A 17,699-nucleotide genomic window follows, 5' to 3' on the forward strand; every position below is an offset into this window, starting at 1 on the left:
GGTGTTGATCTGTGCATATTGACTTCAATAGTGTAGATCTCTTTGAGACACTCATCTTCCTACGAATGATTAAAATGAACTCATTAGTTTATAGAAAAGAAGATACAATTAAAAATTAATTTAGAGGCATTTTATATAAAAGGATATACAGAAGGCAGATGCACAAATAAGAAAGCTACTTTTCATTACTCCTTATTAATGAGAAGCAGAATCAAATCACAATAAGATACCGTAATCCTAGCAAATTCTAAAAGGAAAATACCTTCTCAAATGCTATAAAGAATGTGATGAAATTGTATAGTTCATATATATCCATTATGTTAATATGACTTACACTAAGGTAATTATTTAGTCCAATAGAAGCAATGTAGAATTATCTAAAATGTACTGAGGATCTAAGTTCATTTTGTGCTTAGCATTTAATTTTGAAGAAGCTTGAGAAAATGAAAGTTTGACATCTTTTGTATAACTTATATCTATTATCTAAGGAAAATATTGGACTATTCAGGGAACAGAAACAAAAAGATTCAACACAGATGCAATTATCTTGCCAAGTTACTGAAAAACATGCCTGCCCTTAAACACTATGTCTGAAAAATTTATTTTTCTTTAAAGCTCTCTAGTCAGTCACAAGTCACAATTGACCAAAGTGTGTTAATGTAATATAACTCTTTCTCTTCACAGAATGTAAAAAAGCAGCTAAAATGTTAATATAAAATATTATCACTCTTTACTTCCATTCTGGAATAATTTTCTATTGAAATAAATGAAAACATTTGGTATTTGGTATTTTAAGAGTTGGCAAGCCAATACTGCTTTGTTTGTTTTCCAATAATTGTGACCAAGCATTCAAATGATTTCTATTATAATTTCTAATCTCTGTGTTAAAAAAAATCATTTGCAAAACTGAACACTGAACTTCCTTTTCAACCTGAGTATTGACTTCTCCTTTTGTTTAATAGGACAGAGTAACTTTTACATCCCAGGAAAATATCAATAACAAGATAATCAAACTGTTACATTGTAATATTTCTCTTCATTTTTTATTATTAGAGTACAGTCATGATCCAATTAATGTGCAAAACAAAACAAGAAAAATTAACAATATATCATTAAACACACAAGACATTGGCAATCTAAGTAATTCTAGCAGACTGTGTCTAACCATTCATGTTATACATACATATATATATGCATATATAGTCTTTTCATATGACATTATAAACTGGTTTTACTACCTTAAAATGTCTCTTCAACTCAAATGTTGCTAATTTGTAACTGAAACAGTAAATAACAATATTGCATGATCTCTCAGGTATAAGAATTTCTAATATTTTTGGTTTGTTTTGGCTCACTAACGTAGTTGTCACTAACGGCACAGATGAGGCAAATGAAAGCTTTTTAATATAAATGTTTCTTTTTCCTCAAAACATATATTTTGCTCCAATCATTAATTTTTTGAAAGCTTTATCTGGATAAAAACATAGAATAATTGAAATGGAAATAATGTGCATAAAATGTCAAGATAGATTCTGAGAACTGTGTATATTCACAATTGATTAAATATTTATATTTTTTGTCAATTATATTCTATTTATGATGTACAGACAAACAAACCAAGGCTGTGAATTTAGTTAACTATACATGTAATTTAAATGCAATTCTCAATACTTTGGGATCCTATTGGCAGGAAACGAGATATAAGGTTAGGGATTCAGATTCACATGGGAGCTTTATCCATGTAAAATATCATAAAACTTCCTATAACTGTAAATGATAACTTCAATCTCCAAAGGAAATTCATTCAATCCTTGGCTCTACACCCAATTTCATTCTCAAATGTCACTATCATACCTTATCTTTGGATTTTCATTTCTATATAACTGCATCTATGAGTGTGTGGTCTCTCTTGATGGAATAAAGCATTCATTAGCAATTCCTAAAGCACATATGAGGAAAATGAAGTACTTAGGTTTTAAATCACATCATATTTTTAATTTTATTTTTTTGTGTTAATAAGAGGTGTCATCTTTGAAGGAATTGGATTTAATTCATGTGCTAAATTGAAATAGTTCTTTTAAAGAAGAAAATATTGTATAAGTTTTACATGTAATAGTGGCAAAGGTATTTTTAAAGTTATAATCATCTATCTCTGTTCATTCTATATATGCATATATATATTAGAATACATGAAGTTTAAGAAAACATACATATAAATTACTATTTATTTTACATCTTTTATCCATATGCTTATAATTTAAAATTATGACTTTGTGTAGCCTCCTTCAATATGAATCACCCTTTAATATTTGACATGTCAAAGCCCCATCATTGAGTGGACGTGGATGGTAGAAAAATAGAAACAATCATTATGTAAGTTCATGCTAATATTTTAGTCTACTGCATACAAAGTGCTTATTGTTAAACATGGTGAGTTGAAAAATACCTACCCAATGTCCTATTTAGAGACTGATAAGATCCTATTAAACTTAACTATAATATTTTAAGCCATTGAAAATTCACTTGTATATAAACATGAAAAGAATATTAATTCAGAATTCAGATTGATACATTGAATATGAACAATTGAATGATGTTCTTTTCTTATAGACATAATTTCAATGAACAGGTGGCCTATTTTTTGCAAAAGATATTTTATATTGCTTACAAAATGCTCATGATGGAATAAATGAAAATTCACTGATCAGGGAATTGAAAGACAGGTTTTAGTTCAAGGGTTTTTGTTATTCTATATGCATTAACTGAACTTAATTTTCTTCAGGAGGAAGAAAAACTTGAGAGGTGTGAATTATAAACTATTAGGGTATCATTAAGTCAATTATGTAGAACAAGGAATTGTTTAGATATAGTAAACAAAATACAGTAAAATAAATGTACAAATTATTTTGAAAGTCTTCAGTTACATAGATGTCTTCTGTTCTACTAAAAAGTATAAATCATTAATTATTTCTCAACTTTAGTTGAAATGTTCAACTAATATTTTTGTTCAAATATTGAATATAAGAGGTCTTATTAGGAACTTATTATTAGTGTAATGAAGATTCCTATAAATAATGGAGAGGGTATTAAATCTTGTCCAAAATAGTTTGAATTAAGACAAAGTGACTTGGTTTTATTTTTTTATTGTGAATGAAGTATTTTTAGAATTTAAGACATTTTCACTTCTTTTGACACCAAAATTAAAAATTAAAGTCAATTGTAGACATATTAAATAAAGGAGTGTGACAGGTGAGTATATTATTAATCATAAAAATGCAAAACTCTAAAGGGAATTCATGATATAATAACAATTGAATGTGTGTGATGTACGTTTATTTGTATCTGTGTTTCCACTACATATAAAGAAATTCTATGAGAAATAATGTTATCTTTTCCAAGAGACAGGTGTTACTTTGGCACTTAGAGTCAAAGGTTTCATCTCCCTGTGGTAGTGGCAGTAATACAGAATATAGCACTTCTTATGGTGGCTAGGAAGAAGAGTGATATGAGAGAGAATGGAGGAAGGGAGATGAACACACACAGAAAGAGGCAGACACACAGACAGAGGAATAGGGAAAAAGAAAGAGAGAGAGTGAGAGACAGAATGGAAAGGCAGAGAGAGATTGTATTTAATTTTTCATTTCACCTGCTTTTATTCTACCAATGCTACTAGTATAAAGAATGATCTGACCACATTGAAAGTCAATATCCCTAATTTATTTGCCTAGATATACTCAAAGTTGGACTCTCCTATACTCCTAGGAATTTAAAAAACACAATTGGCAATGATGTTTTAAACTTGACATCACTTATTGTTGTTATTAATAACAAAAGCTTATATTAAGATTTTCTTAATTGTTTTCTTGATGTCTTCATTTCACCCTTAAATAGCTTTACAGAATGTCCTTGGTTTTGTATACCATGATACTTTTACAATACATTGATTAAATATTTTATGGAAAGTTTCTTTAGTGGAGAGTAGTGGAGAGCCTGCCTTTTATCAAGTTATTATGCTCTGGAGTTAATGTCATAAGACATGGTGCCTTTTAAATCACATATCAAAGTTATGTGCCATAATCATGACCTATCCTTCATAAATTTTGGTCAACTGGCTGAAGTATTTATTATTTTTCTCTATTAAAAAGGTATTTTTTTTTTTGTCTTGATACATAGAGGAATTTGAATCCAGAAACATGGCTTCTCTGGCAAACGATCACATTCAAAGACTTAGGTCTGTGTGATCTAGATGGGATACCAACATGCTCTTAGTACACAACTGGAAATTAAATATGATTCAGCACATACCTTTCATCCCAAACAATGAAGTCTAACTGAGTGGGAAACAAAGTGATGAATCAGAGAAAAATTTCCAAAATGAATCACAGATAGTATACACCCAACTCTCATAAGAACAGACAGGAATGAGAGGCTACTTAAGAGCAGTGCAGAGAGAGAGAGAAACAGATGGATAGATAGATAGATAGATAGATAGATAGATAGATAGATAGATAGACAGAGACAGAGTCAGATAGAGAGAGACATAGAGATAGAGAGAGAGAGCAGAGAGGGAGAGAGAGAAAGAGAGAGAGAGACAGACAGACAAATAAAGGCAGAGACAGAGACAGAGAGACAGAGAGAGAGACAGAGAGAGCAGGATAGTTTGATAGTATGAACAGTAGAACAGAGTTGAGTTCAGTGCATTTCAGTTGATTTTGTGCAGTTTTGTTCAGGTTGGTCTGTTCATGCTTTCAGTGCAATTCACTTCATGGAGTTAAGTGGCAGTTTTTTCAAGCAAAGCAATTCAGCTAGAAGCTGAGAAAACATGGATTGAATCATTCATTTTGGAGAGGAGTTTGAGCCAGAATAGGTGAGTTGAATCATCCAGATAGAGATTTGAAAGACTTTAAAATGGCAAGCTTATTCAGAAGTGTTTCTCTGAAGTTGTAAACATTCTAGGCCTAAGTTATCAGACAGAGGCTAGAAACTAAAGCTTTTGAGATGCATTCTTACAGAAGAATAGACTGTACAGAGGCTAGAAGCTTCCAGGTCTAGGCATAAGGAAAGCTAGACAGAGAAAGAAACACTCTGGATCCAGCCCAATTCACTTATTTGTACAACTTGGGTATGGCTCCCATTTAATTCCTTCCTCTGAGGAAAAAAAAAAACATTCACACTGATAGAAAGCCAAATCTGTGCTATCAGGTGTGAGGTTTACTTATACCTTCTTAAAGGAGCAGTATCTATAGTAGGTACTCTGAATTAATCTTATGATGGATTTCTATTTTCTTTTCCATCTATTATTTACAAATATATTTGTTTAAGTACAGACACATAAGTTTTTAATATACCATGTTAAAATCTCCTTTACTTTACTTCCTTAATTATCTCAACTTTGGCTACCTGGAGCTATTTTGGTTTGTTCATTTTATTTTGTTTTTTTAACATTTTGTTATGTTTATATGTCTTGTTTTGTTTGTGGTGTTTTGATCAATTACTTCTATTGTGTTCATTAAAACTTACTTATTTTTCTGGCACAAAAAAGAGGCTGAGGTTCTCCATATAGTTCAATCTCAAGAGTATCCTAATTATGCTTGCTGGTTCATTTTGTTAGAGAATGAAATTAAAAACCAATGCCTTGGCAATGGTGCTTGTTTTACTGGAATGTCATTGCTTATAAGCATTTTGGACAAAAAAATAGACTTTCTTCTCTATTTTTATTCAGAAATTTTAGAGTCTGGAATTTTATGTAGAACAAAAGAAAAGTCTATGATATGGTGATATTTTTTCCATTTGACATTACTATAACAAAATAATTGTGACAGACCGTAATTTAGTGTATATTGCTTATATAAAATGATGTGTTTCATTTATCATTTTCATACATGTATGTTAAATATTTTGGTAATATTTATACAACCTCTATACATACTATTCATATTCCCCTTAAACTAGCTTCATTTGCTTGCTCCCTTCTGTTTTCCAGTTGCTATAGCTCTTCTGTCTGTTTGTCTGTCTTTCTGACTCTGTGTCTCTCTATATCTGTCTTTGTGTTTCTCTCTCCATCTCTCTGACTATCTCTTCCTGTCTCTCTGTACCTCTATTTATCTCTCTGTGTCACTCTGCCTGTCTCTATCTCTGTCATTCTTACTTTTTATAATTTTATTTACATGACGATATCCAAATTTATCTTGAGTTCTTTATATATTTTGGATATTAGACCTTTGTCAGATGTAGGGTTGGTGAAGATTTTTTCCCAGTCTGTAGGCTGTCGCTTTGTTCTCTTGACAGTGTCTCCTGCCTTACAGAAGCTTCTCAGCCTCATGAGGTCCCATTTATTAATGGTTGACATTAAGGCCTGGGCCGTTGGTGTTCTGTTCAGGAAGTTGTCTCCTGTGCCAATATGTTCCAGGCTCTTTCCCACTTTTTCTTCTAAGTGGCTTAGTGTCTCTGGTTTTATGTTGAGGTCTTTAATCCACTTGGATTTGAGTTTTGTGCAAGGTGACAAATATGGGTCCAGTTTCATTTTTTTACACATAGACCTCCAGTTAGACCAGCACCATTTGTTGAAGATGCTATCCTTTTTCCATTGAATGGATTTGGCTTCTTTGTCAAAAATCAAGTGACCATATGTGTGTGGATTCATATCTGGGTCTTCGATTCGATTCCACTGATCAACCAGCCTGTTGCTGTGCCAGTACCATGCTGTTTTAAGTACTATTGCTTTATAGTACAGTTTGAGATCAGGTATGGAGATTCCTCCGGAGCATTGAGAAATGGGGCTTGGAACTAAACAGAGAATTCTCAACAGAGGAGTATCAAATGGCTGAGAAACACTTAAGGAAATGCTCAACCTCCTTAGTCATCAGGGAAATGCAAATCAAAACAACTCTGAGATCCCATCTTGCACCCATCAGAATGGCTAAGATCAAAAACTCAAGCGACACCACATGCTGGCGAGGATGTGGGGAGAGAGGAACACTCCTTCATTGCTGGTGGGAATGCAAACTAGTACAGCCACTTTGGAAATCTATCTGGTGCTATCTCAGAAAATTGGGAATAGGGCTTCCTCAAGACCCAGCTATTCCACTCCTTGGAATAAACCCAGAAGATGCTCTAGCACACAACAAGAAAATTTGCTCAACCATGTTCATAGCAGCCTTATTCATAATAGCCAGAACATGGAAACAGCCTAAGTGTCCCTCAGTAGAAGAGTGGATAAAGAAACTGTGGTACATATACACTATGGAATACTACTCAGCTATTAAAAACAAGGAATTCCCGAAATTTGTGGATAAATGGATTGAGCTAGAAATGATCATAATGAGTGAGTTAACCCAGAAGCAGAAAGAATCAAATGGTATATACTCACTTATATCTGCATACTAGCCCAAGGGGCATGTCCCACGAAAGCCTTCACTTACCAGGAAACTGGGACAGAGGGGAAGGCATCCTATTGGGACTCTAAATGAGAGACGCATGGGAGAACAGCAAAATAAAAGGATCCAGAGGGTCCTAGAAATCTACAAGTAGAACAATATGATAGGCAGATTTGGGCCCAGGGGTCCCGCTCAAACTAAGGCACCAGCCAAGGACAATACAGGAGGTAAACTTTAAACCCCTTCCCAGATCTAGCCAATGGTCAGAATATTCTCCACAGTTGAGTGGAGAGTGTGATACGACTTTCTCACGTACTCTGGTGCCTCACATTTGACCATGTCCCCTGGAGGGGGAGACCTGGTGGCACTCAGAGGAAGGACAGCAAGTAGCCAAGAAGAGACTTGATACCCTATGAGAATATATAGGGGGACGTAATCCCCCTCAAGAACAGTCATAGGGGAGGTGAATAATGGGAAAATGGGGGGGGGGAGGAATGGGAGGATACAAGGGATGGGATAAACATTGAGATGTAACAAGAATAAATTAATAAAAAAAAGAAAAAAAATCTATTATAAAAAAAAACAAATTTATCATATTACTGAAAAGTAGCTGGTTTTAATCTTATTAACCATCAAATTAGATTCTATTTTGCATAAAATCTATATTTGCTTTTTATTTTCATTTGCTGATGTAGATATAGGCTAATTTTATAACTTCAATATTATAAATTGTGTCTAAAAATTGGCTATCAGATATTTCTGCGCTATTCTGACAGATTCTTTCTTTTGTATGCACAGAAGAATAGCTGTATTATATGACATTTTATAGACTTTTAGGAACTTCCATACTGATTTACAGAATTTGTCCAGTAATTGGCATTTCCAACAGCAGTTCATAAGGATTTATTTCATTCCCTAGTCCTCATTGGGTTTTTTTTTTTTTTTTTTTTTGATAGTCATTATGATTAAGGTATCTGTGTGGGCTTCTTTTGGTCCCTTTATTAAAATTATTCAATTGACTTACAAATTCTGGTTTGGGTCTCTAATATGCTGTTTCTATAACAGAAAAGTTTGAAACAAAAAGCTGATTTACCTTAAGTTTCTGGTGACTGAAGGATACAGCATTATCATACCTCAACTCATGGGACTATATCAAATATATCATGGTAGATCACCATTGAATGCCAAGGGTAGGTAACAAATAATAAAGGAGAATGCAACATTAGAATTTGATCATTCTAATCTATCCTAGTAAATCACTTTTACAAAAGCTCAGAATTCTATAGAAAGCTGTCAATCTCTTCTGAGTATAACATTTCCAATCACCTAAGGAGTAGGCTTTACCTTTTAAAGTTTCCATACCATTAATCCCTGAGGTTATGACAGCCATATGCCAATATTAAATGATACCAATGAATTTGTCCCCATTGAAAACATTAAGTGCGTTAAATATTAGAAAGTCTTGATATTTAAAGTTTTGATTAATTTATAAGGAATATTTTTCACATATATCTCAACTTTGAATTGTTTGTCTAGTTCAACTTTTGCACTGTGTAATGTTCATATGGTGATCAAGGGTTGTATACTAGAGACCATATTTACTTCATTTTAATTTTTTTTTTATTATTATTTTTTTATTTTTTTTACTTCATTTTAAAAGTATTATTATCTCATACAATATATCCCAACTGCATTAGCCCCTCTGTCCACGACTCCATTTCCACCATCCAATTCCACTTTAACACAATTGCTCTCCCCTAGAAAAGAGCAGGATTAACAGTGATATCAACTGAACATTGGACAACAAGATACAATAAGACCAGGCATAAACCCTGTCAGGATTCCCACAAAACAATAACAGCAACAAAACAAAACTAGAAACAGAAACAAAACAAATGAATGCTAACAATAATAACATATATGCAGAGGACCTAGCCAAGACCCATACAGGCTTCTTGATTGTAGCCTCAGTCTCTGTGATCTTCCATGAGTTCCGCTTAGTTAATTCCATGTGTAATGCTCTTTTGGTGTCCTTAACCCTTCCGGCTCACAAATTTCTTGCTCCCCCTTTTCTATGGGATTCATTGAACTCTGAGGGGAGCAATCTGTTTGACACATCAAACCTGGGTCTCTGTATCTGTTCCCATTATCTGCTGGAAGAATTATCTCTGATGATGACTTGGCTAGGTACATGTCTTTGAGAATATTAGAACACCATTAATAATAATTTTGTTCATTTGTTTTCTTTTTTCAATAATGTTTGGTTCTATCCTTGGTCTCCCGGCTATCTAGCATCCAGTTCCTGATCATCCAGGAAATATCTGTTGAGTATAAGTCTCTTTTTGTGGAATAGGCCTGAAATGAGACCATTCATCCATTGGCCACTCCCAAAGGTTCTGGGCCCTCATTGCCCAAGCACATCTTGCAAATAGAACAGATTGTAGGTCGAAGGTTTTGTGGCTGAGTTAGTGTTCCAATCCCAGACACTAGAAACCTTGCCTGATTACTAAAGATGTAGAGTTCAGACTCTGTCCCATCTATTACTAGAGGTCCTCTGTAAGGTCATCCCTATAGAATCCAGGGGGATTCCTTTGCACTAGATTTCTACATTAGCCCCCACATGCCTTCTACCTTTAGTCATCTCTCCCATCAGTACCTTCTTCCATCCCTCTCACAGCACTAACTACTTCTATCCCTCTCCCCGACATGATCCCTTCTATTATCATCCCCACCTACCACTAGTTAACACCTAATCAAGTAAGCTGAGTTATACAGCTATAACTATTGAATCTTTAATCTTGTCAGAGACTTGAGAAGGAGTAAAATTTATTACCCGAGTAAGAAGAAAGTGCAGTCTAGCACCTTCCAAAATAAAAAAATTTAAACAATTAAATTATTTTAACTAAATTACAAAATTAGTCAATTAATTTGCACTAGTAATTTATTACTTTTAAAGTTATTATAATTTATTCACATTACATCCTGATTATTATCCCCTCACTCTTATCTTCCAGTTCCCATCCTCCATCTTCTGCCCTATTCCCCCTAGACCTCTGATTGGGGGGTCTAAAATTGAAGGCACCAGAGTTATGTCAGAGGCAGTACCCATCTTTCACCCTTCCCCACGCACATGGAGAATAAGCTGTCTATCAGCAATATCTGAATAGGGGTGTCTATGTACTCTGCATGCATTGGCTTTGGTTGGTGCGTCTGTTTGTGCAGGCCACCCTCGTTCCAGATCCATTTGCCTGTTTGGTCTCCCTGAGTACTTCCTGACACCACCTGGTCTTTCTATGCCCCCACTCTTCCATATAACTCTCAGCTCTTTGCCCAAAGTATGGATGCAAGTCCCAGCATCTGTCTTGAACCCCCACTGGGTGGGGTTTCTCATAGGACTTCTATGTTGGCTAATATCCATTTATAAGTGTATATATATCATGAGTGCCTTTATGGGTCTGAGTTTCCTCACTAAAGATGGTGTTTTCTACTTTCATCCATTTGCCTGCAAATTTCAAGTTGTCCTTGTGTTTGATAGCTGAATATTACTCCGTTGTGTAAATGTATAGTTTCTTTGCCATGTCATTTTTATTTATTATTATTACATCTACATAATATAGATGCAAAACTTTACTTTTTGTCAAAAGCAGTATAATCTTGAAACATATACGTGGATTCTAATGTATGACAGCCATATCACAAAGTCATGCCATGACAAATGGACCCACATTAAATTTGATAATATTTATCTAAGTAGCTGGTAGAGATAACCAATCTGGACCTAATGCTATAACCAACTTGCTGAACAACAATCAGAAAGAATCAGGATATTTCTGATAGGTACTTAATTGTCCGGGAATTTTCTGAAAGCACATCCTTAATGCATTCAATGTAGCACTAAACATTTCCTTTCTCTTAAGAGTTGGTACAAAATAGGCAAAACAGCACAAAACATCTTCAGAGTTGGCCCAAAGGCCAGAAAATATAGTCAGACTGAATTATAATAAAAAAAGAACAATGTTCATTCAAATCAATGTCTTTTTTTCTTTCCATGATATGGTATTTTAACATTTGTTATGAAAATTATTCTATTACAATTTTTAACAAAGCTTGACCAATTGTAATTATTATAAAACAAATGAAGTAAAATCTGCTCATCTTCTGAGATATTTATAATACAATTGAAAATAATTCTGTCAAATGCAAGACAAGGGTTTAATTAGCTGGTATAGATAATAAAACAATAATTCATGCCATCAACATCCTGCAGAAACCTGCATCAGCTAGATATGATTAATAAAGCAAGATATTTCAGAAGTTGCTATATATGCAACTCAAAATTTCAAGTATTATAAATTCTAAATTTAGCACAATTAGTTATTCTTACATTATTTAAATTACTTTCAAGATAAAAATTGAAAGGATTAATGAAACAATGATTAGCTTATACACCATGCTACAGTTGTTATATAAAACATTTATGTATCATCAATAAAAATTTAAGAAGCTACAGATACTTGAAGTTACAACTTATCATCCAATTCTACAAGAATAGAAATTTTCTTATTCATACATTTGGACTTTTGATTTGCACCACAGTATTTCTTATACATTATTTGATTGAGGGATATCTAGGTTATTTACAGATTCTGAATATTATGAATAAAGCTGCTAAGAACATAGTTGAGCATATCTCTTTATAGCATGCTGTAACATCTTTTGGATATATGCCCTGTAGTGGTATAGCTGGGTCTTGAGGAAGGACTATTCCCAATTTTCTGAGAGAGTGTCAGATTGCTTTCCAAAGTGGTTGTACAATTTCAAACTCCCACCAGCAATGGAGGAGTGTTCCTCTCTCTCCACATCCTCACCAGCATGTGCTGTCACTTGAGTTTTTTTATATTAGCCATTCTGATAAGTTTAAGATGGAATCTCAGAGTTGTTTTGATTTGCATTTCCCTGATGACTAAGGAGGTTGAGCATTTCTTTAAGTGTTTCTCAGCCATTTGATACTCCTCTGTTGAGAATTCTCTGTTTAGTTCCAAGCCCCATTTCTCAATTGGGTTATTCGGTTTGGTGGTGTTTAATTTCTTGAGTTCTTTATATATTTTGGATATCAGTTCTTTTTTGGAAGTAGGCCTATTGAAGACACCTTCCCAGTCAGTAGGCTATTGCTTTGTTCTGTTGCCAGTGTACTTTGTCTTATTGAAGCGTTTCAGTTTCATGATGTCCCATTTTTTAATTGTTGACCTTTGAGCCTGAGCTATTGTTTTTTCTCTTGAAGAAGTGGTCTTCTGTGCCAATAAGATGAAGGTTCTTCCCCACTTTTTTTCTAACAGATTTAGTTTTGTCTGGCTTCATGTTGTGGTCTTTAATCCACTTGGACTTAATTTTGTGCAGGGTGATAAATATGGATCTATTTGCACTTTTCTACATGTGGACATCCATTCAGTCCAGTACCGCTTGTGTAAGATGCTCTTTTTTCCATTGTATGGTTTTGGCTTCTTCGTCAATAATCAAGTGTCCATAGGTGTGTGGGTTTATTTCTGCATCTTCAATTCCATTCCATTTGTCAATCAGCCTATTTTTATGCTGGTACCATGCCATTTTTTATTACTGTTGCTCTATACTACAGCTTGAGACCTGGGAAAGATGGTACAGCCATTGAGGCCTAGGCTCACAACCAAAACTATTTATTTCTTTTCAGTGCCAGATTAAGTACCTATTGGTTTCCATGGAAGTTGCACACCAATGAGACTGGTAATCTGGTTAGAGCATAAATTAATTACTCATTTGTGCTTCCCTGAGTTCCAAACATTCTTTCCTGTGTGTAGACTCAGGCTAGATTGCTGGGTCTGGAAGGTTTTCTCAGGGCTCATTGGGTAAGCCTAGTGAGGATTGTTACTGCTTGCTCTGTGTTTATCAGTTGTTCGACCCTGCTAGTGTTGGTCACCATCCTTTGAGAGACTTTGGACAATAATTATGTTTGTGAGATCTCTGAAAGCACATGGCTAGGTTAGTGTGTGTGACAGTGTATGGTTTTGGGGGAAACATCATTGTTTAGGAATCACTCCTCCCCTTACGTTTTCAGGTGCTAAAGTTTGAAAAGTGGCTTCTGTCTCCCAGGCAGGTGTGAGCAGAAAAAGATAGAGGCAATGATGTTTGAATTTGTGTCAACAAAATTTGTTGTATTTATTCTGCTCCACATCCCCTGCCTGTCCACAATAGATTGGCTTTTGCCGGTGAGCATGCCAAGAATCTCTCTTAAAGAAACATATAGTGGAAATGTTATGAATACAGTATTCATTTGTGTCATACAAACTATGATCTATGAGATAAATGTAATCAAGGTCTTATATATTTCAAGGGCAAAAACCTAGATTATTCTAATGAGCAAAAACCTACATTATGGGAAGTGGTCCAAAGTAAAAGATATCCAGTGAAAACCTAATAAAGGAGGGTAATGATGAACATCTCAGGGACAAATGTGGTGAGGGAACTCTTGTTCTTTGTCCTAAACCTTGGATATTTGGTCTTTCTTACAGGCTGGGCTGATGACACCTAGAAGCATAGAAACAGCATGGAATGAACATGATGTATATATAGGTCCAATGGTTAGAAAAGTCAGTTGCAGCTCACTCATATTGATTGTATCAATTCTTACGTGTTTTCCTGTCCACCAGTTGATGAAAATTTTTATTACTTTTTATATTATTTGTTTTAAATAAAGCAACTAAGAGTTCATTTAGTGTTGCTCATATGCCTGTATGTCTTTGTTTGACATCCTTTGTGGAAGTATAAATGGTATGGTCCAAAAAAAAAAAAAAAAAAAAAAAAAAAAAAAACCACAAAACCACAATATATTTTATTTAAATGTAAATTTTAATGGTTTTCTATATATATACATTCATGATGCCATGAAAATAATAAATGCAACACTCACTTTTTAAAAATTAAGTAAAGACATTTAGGAGATTGTTTTTAGTTTTTACGCTTGGGTTGGAATTGTGCTTAAGTTGAGAGCACCAATATATTGCAGAAAATATATAGGGTAATGATTTTTATTATTAAAAGCCTATGATTATTACTACAGTTTAATTTAACCCACTATCAAACAATAAAAGCCACAGGCACCTGATAGATTTTAGATAAGGCTTATTTTTAAAATTCTATTTAAATAATTCATTCAGATTACATCTCAATTGTTATCCCCTCACTTGTATCTTCCCATTCCCCTCTCCCTCCTTCTTTTACCCCAATAACCTTCTCTAGGCCTGTGGTGGAAGTGAACCTCCTCCCCCACCATATGATCACAAAGTATAAGGTCTCATCTGGGTAACTTGTTTACCCTTCTCTGAGTGTCACCAGGCCTCTCAATCAAGGGGAAGTGGTCAAATAGGGGACACCAGAGTTCTTGTCAGAGTCAGTCTCCACTCTCTACACAACCATGGAGAATCCACTGTCCATTAGCTAGTTCTGAATAGGGGGTCTAGGTTTACTACATGCGTTGTCCTTGGTTGATACAGTAGTTGGAGCAGAGCCCCTAGTCTAGATTGACCAGTCTTGATGGTCTTCTTTTAGGGTTCCTGGAACCTGTGTGTCCTGCTATCTCCACATTCTCTCATACCTTTCTTACCTGGAGACCAAAAAGCAACTCACAGCATCTGCCCCAATCCCCCCACTGAATGAAGACTCTCAGAATGCATTCATGTTAGACCAGTGTCCAATTATAAGTGAGTACATACAATGTGGATCTTTCTGGTTCTGAGTTAACTTACTCAGGATGACTGTTTTGTTTTTGTTTTTTGTTTCGTTTTGTTTTTGTTTTTTAGTTCTTTGAGATAGGGTTTCTCTGTGTGGCCCTGGCTGTCCTGGAATCACTTCATAGACCAGGCTGTCCTCGAACTCACAGCAATCCACCTGCCTCTGCCTCCCAAGTGCTGGGATTAAAGGTGTGCGCCACCACACCCAGCTAGGATGACTGTTTCTTGTTCCATCCATTTGCCTGCAAATGTCAAGATTTACTTGTTTTTAATAACTGAGTAGTAGTCCATTGTGTAAATGTAACAGTTTCTTTATCCATTCTTCAGCTGAGGGACATCTAGGTTGTTCCCAGATTCTGGCTATTACGAATAAGGCTGAAATGAACATTATTGGGCACTTTTTGTTCTTGTGCAGTGGAGACAAATGTCAAGATTTACTTGTTTTTAATAACTGAGTAGTAGTCCATTGTGTAAATGTAACAGTTTCTTTATCCATTCTTCAGCTGAGGGACATCTAGGTTGTTCCCAGATTCTGCCTATTACGAATAAGGCTGAAATGAACATTATTGGGCACTTTTTGTTCTTGTGCAGTGGAGAATCTTTCGGGTATATTCCAAAGAGTGGAATAGCTGGGTCTTGAGGTAGCCCTATTTCTAATTTTCTGAGAAAGCACTATATTTATTTCCAAAGTGGTTGTACAAGTTTGCACTCCCACCATCAATGAAGGAGTGTTCCCCTTTCTCCACATCCTCACCAGCATGTACTATCACTTGGGTTTTTTATCTCAACTATTCTGATGAGTATAACATGGAATGTCAGAATCGTTTCAATTTGCATTTCTCTGATGAATGAGGACATTGAGCAACTCTTTAAGTGTTTCTCAGCCATTCGATATTCCTCTTTTGAGAATTCTATGTTTAGAACTGAGCCCCATTTCTTAATTGGTTATTTTTTTTTTTGGTGGTGTTTAATTTCTTGTGATATTTATTTATTTATTTATTTATTTATTTATTTATTTATTTATTTTGGATTTTAGAATATTGTCAGATGTAGAGTTGGTGAAAATCTTTTGTCAGTCTGTTGGCTGTTGGTTTGTTCTGTTGAAAGTGCTCTTTGTCTTACTTCTCCGCCTCCTGAGGTTCCATTTATTAATTGATATCCAGGATGGAGAATTCTCAAGAAGATCTTATATTGGACAGGATTTAGTTAGCTATTGTGGTCTTTTTGTTTTTCCATATGAAGTTAAGGTGTGATATTTCAAGGTCAGTAAGAATTGTCTTGGAATTTTGATGAGAATTGCATTTAATCTGAACCTTTAGTAAGCCGACCATTTTTATTATGCTGTTTCTCCTGGTTCACAAACATGGGAGATCTTCCATCTTCTGATATCTTCTTCAATTTCTTTCTTTAAAGACTTGATTTTTTTCCTATAAGCCTTTCTCTTGCTTGGTTAGAGTTATACAAAGATACTTTATACTATTTGTGGCTATTATGAAGGGTATAGTTTCCCTAATTGCTGTTTCCTTTTGCTTGTCATTTGTATACAGCAAAACTACTGATTTTTTATATTTTATTTATTTCTTAATTAAACATTTTTACTTTTAAATATACATTTATATTATTACACATATATACACTAAAGTACCTATAGCAAGAAGAATCATGACACAATCAGGATTTAATATATATGTAACATTTTTAGTGTTTTGGCTATTTATATTTCACAGTCTTGAAGAAAATATCTTTCCAATTTGGTGTATCTAAAATTCTGTATGGAACTCAATCTCCATCACATCTTCTCATTATCAACTTAAAACACCTATGTAAACCTAAAAACACCTTAACCCCTAAATAACTAAGCTTTATTGTAAAACTAAGATACCTGGTCTTCAACTCCATCAGAAACTTGAGAAGGAATAAACTTTATTGCCTGAGTATGCTGGGAGTGCAGGTTAGGAGCTTTCCAAATTCTTAGTGTTCCAGCTCCCGGTACTTCAATTGCATTTCCTCATAAGAACAAGACAGCTCCTAGGACAATTTCAAAGAAAGCGTCCAATCCCAGTTGTTCCAGTATTTCAGACTGTCCCATACAGGACTCTAATTAAGCCTGGAATTTCTAAACATTTATAAACTGGAGCACAAAATTAGATTCCTAGGTTGTTTAACCATTTCCCCTGTTTTATTTGGGCTCCTACTGGATTTTTTAGTTCATGTTTTATCCAGCCACTTTTCTGAAGGTGTTTAACAAATGCAGGAGTTCTTTGGTAAATATTTGGTTCACTTTTGTATACTATCATGTTATCTGTGAAAAGTGATAGTTTTACTTCCTCATTTCCTAATTGTATACACTTGTTCTCCATAGTTGTCTTATAGCTCTAGCTAAGACTTCAGGTACTTTATTGAAGATATATGGAGAGAGTGGACAGCCTTGTCCCTGATTTCAGTGCAATTGATTTAAGTTGCTTTCCATTTAATTTGTTGTTGGTTATAGGATTATTGCATATTGCCTTTATTATGTTGAGGTTTGTGCCTTGTATCCCTGTTCTCTACAAGTCTTTAAACA

Source organism: Acomys russatus, chromosome X (assembly GCF_903995435.1).
Source record: "Acomys russatus chromosome X, mAcoRus1.1, whole genome shotgun sequence".
Lineage (NCBI taxonomy): Eukaryota > Metazoa > Chordata > Mammalia > Rodentia > Muridae > Acomys > Acomys russatus.